General features: G+C 36.9%; 2 long non-coding RNA genes across 2 annotated transcripts; one reads left to right on the top strand and one right to left on the bottom strand.

Annotated features, from left to right (window-relative positions):
• The first annotated feature begins 1,315 nt into the window (after window positions 1-1,315).
• LOC109195653 (uncharacterized) lies at window positions 1,316-3,029 on the top strand. Its single transcript, XR_002057209.2, has 3 exons — window positions 1,316-1,870; window positions 1,954-2,083; window positions 2,962-3,029. It is a non-coding gene; the product is annotated as an uncharacterized LOC109195653 (long non-coding RNA).
• A 6,283-nt stretch (window positions 3,030-9,312) lies between these two features.
• On the bottom strand, window positions 9,313-10,514 carry LOC109195654 (uncharacterized). Its single transcript, XR_002057210.1, has 3 exons — window positions 10,428-10,514; window positions 9,458-9,520; window positions 9,313-9,335 (listed from the first exon to the last, which is right to left on the bottom strand). It is a non-coding gene; the product is annotated as an uncharacterized LOC109195654 (long non-coding RNA).

Genomic DNA, 10,514 nt, shown 5'->3' with positions numbered 1-10,514 from the left:
TCAATCAATCAATCATTGCGAAGCATGCACAGAAAACATAATGACTACAGGATGTTTAACATGTTCAACAACACTATAAAATGAGATCATTAAATGGCTCGACTGACCCAAAAATTGTATCGAACTGAGTTCATGTTATTAAAAACTCATACTGACGTGCTGGTACAAACCAGTGCTGTATGGTGTTATTTTTGCAAATGTTGCATTTTGAGGAGAAAATTATTTTGAGTGAAGAACAGCTTAACACTGTCCAAAATGTAGCTAAATCCAGTGGAGGGGTTTGGTTTAAATTAGATTAAAACCAACAATGGTCTTTAAAAATATATATATTTTAAAATAAAATAATTAAACATACTAACCGAAAATGAGTTTAGCTACACTTTGGACAGTGTTTCCGGAACGCAATAGCTAGTGAGCTGATTGGAGAACAAAACAGCCAATCAGAATTTTTGCATCCAACTCTCTGATTGGTTGGTTTTGTGGCAAATTCATAACGGTGTACAGGAAGAGTTGAACGTGCAGGGAGCAGAGATGTTGAGAGCGGAGCGACTCACTGAGAGCAGGTGGCAGATGTCTGTCAGATCACAGAGCAGAGATCTGAGCAAGAGCAAATGCCAACAACTGAGCAAGAGGGCTGTTATTGTGTGTGTATATGTATAATGCAAACAATGAAATACATTTCTTGCACGCAGCAATTAATTTTGTTCACTCAAATTAAGCTGTTCTTTACTCAAAAAAACTTTCTCATAAATGAGTCAAGTCCTTGTGAACTCTCCAGTGTCAGTGATGACGACAGCTCAGTGTTTGATGACATTAAAATAATGAATGCATTTGCGTATATGCATATATTTTTCTTCTCTGTTTCTAAAGACTGGTGAAAAGAAATCCAAAGGCTTGCAGCAGAATTTGCATCAACAAAGATAAAGAGATATACTACGAGGGTAAAGCGCATGAAGGGGAAGTCAACATTTCACACCAGCCTCAGAGGTTTTAACCGCTGAGAGTTTGTTCCAGCCTCAGTGATACTTGTTGGTGACAGCTGAAAAAAAGGTGTCTGAAACCAGTCTTATCAAATGTGTGATCAGATGTTGCAACCCTACTTAAGTACATATTTATGAAAGCACAGCTCTGCTGGAACAAACACTGCTGTTTTACAGACAGATATCTTTTTTTCTTTTACTTAACTACCAACTTAGTAAGGAACTCATGCTGTGAATATTTCTATTTATCATTTAATTTGATATTTCTTTAATTTTATCCACCATAGATTAGAACCAAGGGGTGTTTAAAAAGGGTCACACCCAAATGTATATCGTTCTGATGCCATGTAATATTAAAAACATACCATACTTCAATTTGAGCCCTGACATTTTCATGAATATTTTCTGGATAATTGTTAGACAAAGATCAGCCTGTGTGTCATGGTCTGGGTGAATCGTAGTAAATTTCCACAGTGCCTGTTCTCTGCCTTTAGGCGGAGCCTTAGCTGCTCCTCCCCAGAGTGCCACCTGAGACTGATTAAGCCATCTGTATTTGAAATTTCAGACCAGCGTCCACAACCAGCCTTCACTAACCCACGTTAGTGTTTGGCCTCATGTTTCTTACAGCGCTCATTGTTCTGGTACTCACCACTGTGTTCTTGTCTTTCCATTTGTTTCTTGACTTGCATTACAAACTTGCAATAGCCTCGCTTGCCTGGATGCTGGACTCCATTGTACTCCAAATAGCTGATAAAAAGTCTCAATCAGTTTTCTCCGGTCTCACCTGGCTGCCTCCCTCCTCTGTTTTGGAATCATGGATCACTACTTCACTGGACTCACCCAGGCCTCATCCTGCTTCCTCCCTCTCGCATGACACCACCTGCAACCAAGTAAGACTGTTCAGACTCACAGTTTGGATTAACTCAGTCTTTTCCCCAAGGACCAACCTGACTCTGTTTTCCCTCTGTTTCAGTGACTTTCCACCACCCACTCCCGTACCACTGTTCCCCCTCGCTGAGTCCCATCAACCACCATTCATGTTCTGGGACAATCTAGTTTAAAGCCCCTAAGTCTATGAACATAGTGCTCCACGTTAGGGCTGGGTATCGTCACTTATTTCTAGAATCGATTCAATCCCGATTCACAAGGTCCTGATTCGATTTGATCCACGATTTCGATTAGATTAGATTTGAATCGGGAAAATTTCGCCTTAGACATTCAGAAATATCATAATTCTGATCATTTATTAGTACTGGCACTTGTGAGACTCCATAAGAGGTGTGAGCATCACAGCAGATGCCTTTGTGTTAATGTAACTGAGAATAAAACACATAAAAATATGAAGGAGATTTTCCTCTCCTGGCTTTTAATAACAGGTAACGTTAAAAATATTCTGCAGTAGATCAAACACTAAAAAAAACCAAAAAACAAACACGGCTCAACATATAAACATTATCTAATGCTGCTGGAGTGATGCAGAGCAAAGTCACGGAGGTTTTATCAGAGACAAAGCTAAGCGTTTTGCAATTTGTCATAATTTTAAAAAGTTTACATTTCTTTGGTATTGAACAGCAGAAATGAGAGAGAGTGAGAGCTCTGCAGGAAGTGTGATTTTTTTTTTTTTTTTTCTTTTTCTTTTTTTTAATCATGGAGGAAGCAAAACAGCAAAAGTAAGAGGAAATTCATGACGATGTTTATGTGAAGCGTAGTTTTGATCTTTTGCTGTTGTCAGTGTTGATCTTGAGCAGCAGGGGCCGTAGCTTTGGCTTTTTATAGCAGTAGCAGTGAGAGAGCTCAGCAGCAGGAAAATACAGGAAGTGCAACAAAAGAAATTGTTTGGTAGGAAAATGACATGAGAAATTTCACTGATCCTATACTGTGTCAGAAGCAATCAGCACAGCCTCCAGCCACATCTTGGATCAGTGGTGTCTGATATGCTCTCAGAAATCAGTACATTTTCCTTGATTTCTTTCCTTTGCAGATGGTTGTGGAATAAAAACACCACATATGTCCCACCAGGATTTGAGAGCCACAAGGACGGAGTCAAAGACAGGGCTGATATCATCTGTCAGGGGATTTAAGTGTTCCCACTGAACTCCTCCAGCCTGAAGTGTTTAGATCCCAACAAAGTAAAGGGTGGTCAAAGAGGATTTTGTGTTACTGATGGTGAGAGGTGGTTTAAAATTTTCATATATCTGTGTATATTTTTCCACCATCAGTCTCAGATAAAATTTGTCCCCCCAAAATGTAACAATGAAAAACGTTGATTTTAGAATAAAATATAAAACAAACATATATTTGTGCCAACAACAATACGAAAATTTCCTGCAGGTTAGTTTGATGACAATGAAAGTAATGTAACCAAATTCAGGCCCAGCATTTAGTCTGTTTTTGTCCAACATTACACAATCACAACATCTCAGGTTTATTAGCTGTTCATACCCTTATCTCTCTCACTGACTTCCTGTCTCTGCTGTCAGCTCTTTTCCCACACTTTATGTATTTTGTTGTCAGCTGCATGAATGTGAGACAGCTTCATTTTCCTTATTACAGTACTGTGCAAAAGTCTTAAGACAATTGTTTTCTTTATACAAACACAGTATATGAGGAAAAAGCAGTTTGTACAATTCTAACGTGCAATATTCAACTTTATTGATCAACACAGCCTGAACTCTCTTAGCCAGCGTTCTTCTAATTTCTTCAGTAGTCTTCAGGAAAAATCCTCCAGGTGTGATGATGATTCAAAGCACAAACAACACTTTTTACTGCCTTTTGGTTTTTTCTCTGCCAATATATTGTTGTACAGAATAGGATGCTATAATTGCAGGAATTTTTTGTAACTGGCAGATAATTTGAAAGAATTTCAAAAATATCACCAAACATAAAAACATGTTTATGTACAGATTGACACACATTCTGTCTGTTAGCCAAAGATACAGTTTAGTGAGAAGTAAAAAACTTAATGTGTGAAAACTTCACTGGCAGAGATGGAGGAAGATGTAAGAAAGTGAGGACTGGAGAGGATGAAGGATTATTTTCAAACTTAAGTCACAGTCATGCTATTAAGAGTTTATACTGGACAGTAAAGGCAGGTTAAATAGAGCCGCTGCAGTAATGTGTCAGACATTTAAAAAACATAAACATAATTAAACAATATTTAAACAACTTTAATCTAAATTCCAAGAAAAATTTAGACTTGTGTGTTTGTTTCTATGTTTCTATTCTATTTCTTGGACTGCTTCCTCGGCCTCCACTTCTTCAGCTCTGGAAACATCCGTCTCATTGTTCTCCTTTTTGTCTGATTTCTGCTTTTTGATGACCTGGAGAGACGGGACACAATCCATGTTACTGTTCCTACACTTCTCAGCTACTACTCTGTTTCATACATGCTTTTATTCACTCTGATGTACCTTATAGTAGAAATGAAGGGCAATGTTCTCCAAAAGCAGAATCAGTGGCAGGAAAACACATCTCAGGATTGGAGTTCTTGAATCTGTGGAAAGAGATCAGTCACCATGAAACAAACATTGCTGGTTTTAAAAAACCTAAAACAAATTATGTGAAAAACCTAATAAATCATCCATGTTAACATGAACAGATTATGAAACAATGGGCTCCCAGTGAATTGCGTGTAGAAGTCACCCCACCCACCCACAACCTTACTACATCACACTTAGACACTCCATACGCACACGGTTTAAGAGGCGTGGCTCCATCTGACCAATATGGTGGCCACATTGCTTCAGACTGAACAGCAGCCACTAATGAACTACCTACAGATAGGTTTGGGAATCTTTAGACAGTCAAACAATATTTTGTTATTTTAGCAGTTTAGTCACAGTTATATGATGTAAATGGTCTTAAAGTGAGTTTCTGCTTGATTTTGAAAGATTCAACAAAAGTATTCATTGTGCTGTGAAGGAATTAACATTTTATATCCACAATTTTCAGGGTCTTAACAGGTGTGGGTGTTACAGCCAGTGGCCATAAGAAGTCTGTGTTAGCTGTTCCTGTGTGTTTATGTACTTTGATTTAAGGACCTCTGCAGGTTATTTTCTCTGAGGAAGAGCAATAGGCTGCTGATTGGTTCCTGGATCATGTGACTGGGTTTAAAGCCGCTCCAACAGCTGCCGAGAGAGAGAGAGAAGTGAGGAAGTGATCAGATTGACAGCGGACTCAGACCCAGGATTCATTCATTCATTCATTCAGCCCTGGCTTCCAAACTTTTCGTGTTCTCTGTGTATGTGTGAGCGTGACCTCTTTGAGAGCCTCCAGATTTGTGTAAATAGGTTCAGTGCTTATGTCTGCATAGGCTGAAGCTGAAGGGTTGAGCCACCTTTTGTTTCCTAACTTTTTTCTCCTCTTTCTGAGCTATGAAGCTAGGGGTAGCGATTGTCATTCATTATTTGTGCAGGTGATTATGAAGCAAAATTGGAGTTTAATCTATTATAATAACATGGCTTTGATAATGAAAGATGTACCTAAACAGATGACACCAGCATCACAATAATGTCCACAGTAGTTTCTTATAATCCTCTGTGCTGACTCAGTAATTTGAAGGCAAACAAGAAACAAATGACAACATCTGAACACTGTCAACTACGTCAACTGAGCATCCAAATGTAAGTCATTGAGACAGAACAAACCCCAAAAAGTGAGCCTTCATTGGCTGTTGCAAAAATCTGAGCATATCTCCCCTGATGGACACGTGCTGTACCGAAACGTTTTTATCATGCCTTGTTGATGTCAGCCTCCCTTTATGATGATGTCAGTCAGTTATGGCATCTCAAAGATGCTGTAACAGCTCTCTTCAGGCCTTTTCATATGATATATTACTTGATGTGGTTGTTGGACATTTCCTTTCTAGGTCAACTTTGACCTTGTACTCGAACAGTGAAGGTCAAGATCAAGTGCTTAGCTAACCTAGATACTCATGATCCCAAAGGCCTATGTATTGGTGTGAAGTTTGAAGACATAAAAAAAATTGTAGGTAATATTAAGTTTTTACTGATTTTCACATTAGGTGTGACCTCGAACTGATTTTTATAAAAATGAAATCAGCTCGAGCTGTCATTGGTATCTACCATCACACAAAATTTTAAAAAGATATCTTGTAAACTGTGGACGCTGACTGCTAACAAATAGACAGAGAAACAATTACAAACTCCTTCCCTTTGGGGGAGAATAAAGTATAAACACACACACAGTGATTGGGAATGAGATGCAGGCTTCTATAGAGTAAAATAAACGAAGATGAACACAAAAGAGGGAAAGAACAGGAAGTGAAGCTAAAAAGCGACACTGTATACATTATAATAATTAACATACAGATTTCTGTCCTGATTATAGCTGCATGGACTATTTTGTTACTGAATACTGTGTATGAGATGAAAAGCATCTCACCTAAACAGATGACACCAGCATCTTCATGATGTCTACAGTCGTGTGAACCGAATCCTCCGTGTCGACACTCAGAGAACTTTCACTTCCTGAACAGGACACACCATCAAGCCAGATTTGTCCTCTTCCCTCACCAAAATGAGCGGACTTAGTGGCATTCAGAGCAGTTCCACAGTGTAACTGTCTGCAGACCACCTTAGCATCATTTAAGTCCCAGTCATCATCACAGACTGTTCCCCATCTGTTGTTGTGATAGATTTCAACTCTTCCGTAGCAACGAGCTGACCCAGGATTAACTAATCTTATATGAGCATCTGACAAAAGAAAGAGCAGATTAAACAGTGTTTTTTTAATATATTTTTTAATTATCTTATTTATTTATTTTAAGTCAAAGAAGCAATAATGGTGTAAATTGGTCATTATATGAGCTAAAACTTAGAAACATATGTGTGGAGTATCAGGATGACAAAGCAAATCTAATAAATAATTGAGAAAGGAAATTAAATAACTTTAAAAAAACAATCGTTTTTTAAAATTCTGAATTCAAATTTTTAAAAATTGTTTTTGTTGAGTTTTCAATTTCTTCTGTAAATCTTTTCCACTCATTTTATTTATTCATGTTTTCATAGTTCAGTTAGAAATACTAGTTTTACTTTAAAATTTGTTTCAGACCATTGTTACGCTGACCAGTGCTGGACGCCTCCCCCAGGTATGAATCAGGTGCCCCGGACACTCACTCAGACCCCCGCCTCTCACGACCATTCGCCCCCATTATCAAGTAAGACACTCACCATGGTAGGGTTACTCTCTTTCTGACTCCTTCTCACTCTGATAAGTAACCGATCTCCCATATTGAATCATACTTTCAAATTTAAATCATAAAACATTTAAAATATTTTAAAAAACAAACGTAATGAACTGAAAACTAGTACTGTGTTGCAATTTTATTATTATGTTAATAGGTTATTAATATTTTATATAACACGTGAACGTTTCAGGCAATGCAGTCTACAGTTATTCAATCTGTTTTTATGTTAAGTTAAAAATCATATTTTAATAAATCATTTTGAAATAATTGCGTTTTTTAAATTGTTTTTGTAACATTTAGATTATGTTGCCAGTAATTTAGTTTTCTTTTAAAAGCTCAAAGACATTTTTCTTCATAAAATATGAACACTGCAGACTGCAGCTGTTTTATATTCTTTTTATTATTTTTTTCTATTTCTGTTTTTTTATGGTCTTCTTGGTTTGTTTCTTTTTCTGATTGAATTTACTTATTAATAAAGTTTCTGCCATATGTATTCAATGTTTTTTAAATAATGTTTTGACCTCCAAAAACTAGAATCCCCATGATAAGGGAGAAAAGATGATATTTTCTATGAGTTCTGAGTTTTATGAGATTTTACAAACAACAAATTAATTTAATAATAATTTCAATTTCTTTTTTTTTTAATTTATTATTTTTCTTTTGTTTTGTTGTCCTTTTTAGCTTAGTTATGCATCAAGTACTGTGCTGTGTGCTATGCATTCAACAAAATCTAGGTGTAAAATTGTATTGCACTAGAATTAGGTTAATATGTAGCTTTCAAAACACGTTTTAAAATATTCACTAGACCTGTGGGTTTTATATTTTTTAACAATTAATTTAATTATTAAAAAATATAAATATAAAAGAAATATAACTCAAAATAGAATTAATCTAATCAAAAAATTAGATAAACATGAGGCACTGCATGTATCAAAAGAACAAAACAGAGGAGAAAAAATTTGATTTAATGTAATTTAATATAGCAAAACTATTTATATGTTGGTTGGTAGAACAGTTGTCAGTCTGGTGCTTTCACTCATGCACAGTTTATTTTAAATATATATTATCATTCACCAGAGATGGGCAGTAACGCGTTACTGTAATCTGATTCCAACAAAAATTAATCTGATTACTTTTTTCAAGTAACGAGTAATGTAAGGGATTACTATTGCAAAAACGGTAATTAGATTACCGTTACTTTCACGTAGGAACGCTGCGTTACTGCGTTATTAAAACCGTGATTTTTTGCGAGAATGTCTCATGACAGTGACGTAAGCGAGTGCGACATTCGTGACAACAGCTGTGTGCAGATCAACAATGGATAATATATGGAGTGCGGGAGAGAGTATGAGCATGCAGCGTTTAAAGCGTGGAAGTACTGACCTTATTTTGAGTTTGATTCCATAAAAAGTGACAAAAACATTAGTGTCCGTTGTGCGTGGGAAGAAAACTTCTTTTTACAGCGAAAAAAACCCCTTAACTTCCAAGCAAGCACCGAGTGCGCTACGACTTAATGTGAAATTCACAGAGAAACTCGCGGATTCTTCCACTGACCGCTGCGGCACACCTGCACCAGGGTAAACCTCCGCCTACCCCACCCCTGCTTTACAGGTGAAAATAGAGCAACAGGACCGCTAGTCTTTGATTTTATTTATTTTCTGCTGTGTTTTACTTGCATCTATTTGAAAGAGTGAGTGTAAACACAAAAACATATTTTATTTTATGTGCTGGAATGTGCAGAAAATAGGTTTAAATGTTAAACAAATTTCTTCCAGTCAGAGAATGTTGCATATAATTAAATTTTTGCTTGATGCATAAAGTTAAAAGATTAAAGTTTAGTTTTAAAAAGAGACTTTTCCATTTGATTACATTTTGTATGATGGATTATGCAGAAAAAGTAGAATTGGGCTGAAAGATCTATTGCTTTATCTATTCAGGTTGTAAATCGTGTTTTTAAAAAGTAACTAAGTAACTAAGTAATTAATTACTTTTGAAAATAAGTAATCAGTAAAGTAACGGGATTACTTTTTGGGGGAAGTAATCAGTAATTAGTTACTGATTACTTTTTTCAAGTAACTTGACCAACACTGTCATTCACAGAAAAATTGACTGACCTGCAGACACTGAAGATGCAAACAGATATGAGACTGTAGAAAAGAAAATATAAGTTATTATGCTGAAATAATGAACTGTTCTTGTTTCTAATTTGGATACAATAAATAACAGAGCAAAGAATGAAAATAATTAAGTGATATAAAGTTCATCTCACCGATGGCCAAATAGAAGAAGTTTCTCTGCTGTGTCCACATGGCTGAGACTCAAAATGTGTTCTCTGTAAAATGAGTCATCAGTGACAGAAAAGTTCAGTCTGTGGTCGACCCAAACACTTCACACTGTGTTCGTCCCCTTCAAACGCCTCCTCCTATTTCCTAGTATTTTAAAGTAAAGACTCTGTATAAACTTTGTGGATTGGTTTATTTAAAAATTATTTAAAAAGTTATTATTTAAAAATATAATCATTTTAGATTTGTATAAGTAGAACAGCAGCCCTGTGCAGTGTCTTGTGAACCTTTATCTAAACAAACACAAAGCAAATTGATACAGAAGTTTCATTTGGCACCTAAATGAAATGAGAGAAATATGTATGTGCAGCATTAGAGTGAGTTGAACACCTGAATCTAGATGAAATGAAGGACTGTGTTTCAAACTGTGTTCATCTCTGAAAGTTACTGACAGACGGTTTATTATTACAAAACTCCACGAAAACAGCTGAAACACCATATTGATGTGTGGTAAATGGCCTGTATTTGTATAGCGCTTTACGCATCCAGTCATCCACCCATTCACACAGTGGTGATGGCAAGCTACGTTGTAGCCACAGCCACCCTGGGGCGTACTGACAGAGGCGAAGCTGCCGGACACTGGCGCCACTGGGCCCTCCGACCACCACCAGTAGGCAACAGGTGAAGTGTCTTGCCCAAGGACACAACGACCGAGACTGTCCAAGCCGGGGCTCGAACCGGCAACCTTCCGATTACAAGGCGAGCGCCCAACTCTTGAGCCACGATCGCCCCTGGTGTGTTCATAAACTGTTCTCAGAAATTGTTCAAATAAACTGTTTCCTCAACTTGTACTTGGTGAACTTGTTGAAATTTGCGTGACCATGACAAATGAAGCTAATATTTGCAGTTTCATTTTACTGTGAGGCAGATGGAATAACAATGAATTTGTATTCTTACCAGTTCTGTAATCCACAACAGTTAGAAAGCTAAAGTGAAGGTTACTTCTTGATAGTTGCAGTTCTCTGCAGACATCTAAAGGCTGCA

The sequence above is a fragment of the Oreochromis niloticus genome, linkage group LG18, assembly GCF_001858045.2.
Source record: "Oreochromis niloticus isolate F11D_XX linkage group LG18, O_niloticus_UMD_NMBU, whole genome shotgun sequence".
NCBI lineage: Eukaryota > Metazoa > Chordata > Actinopteri > Cichliformes > Cichlidae > Oreochromis > Oreochromis niloticus.
This window is presented reverse-complemented; position numbering and strand designations above follow the sequence as displayed.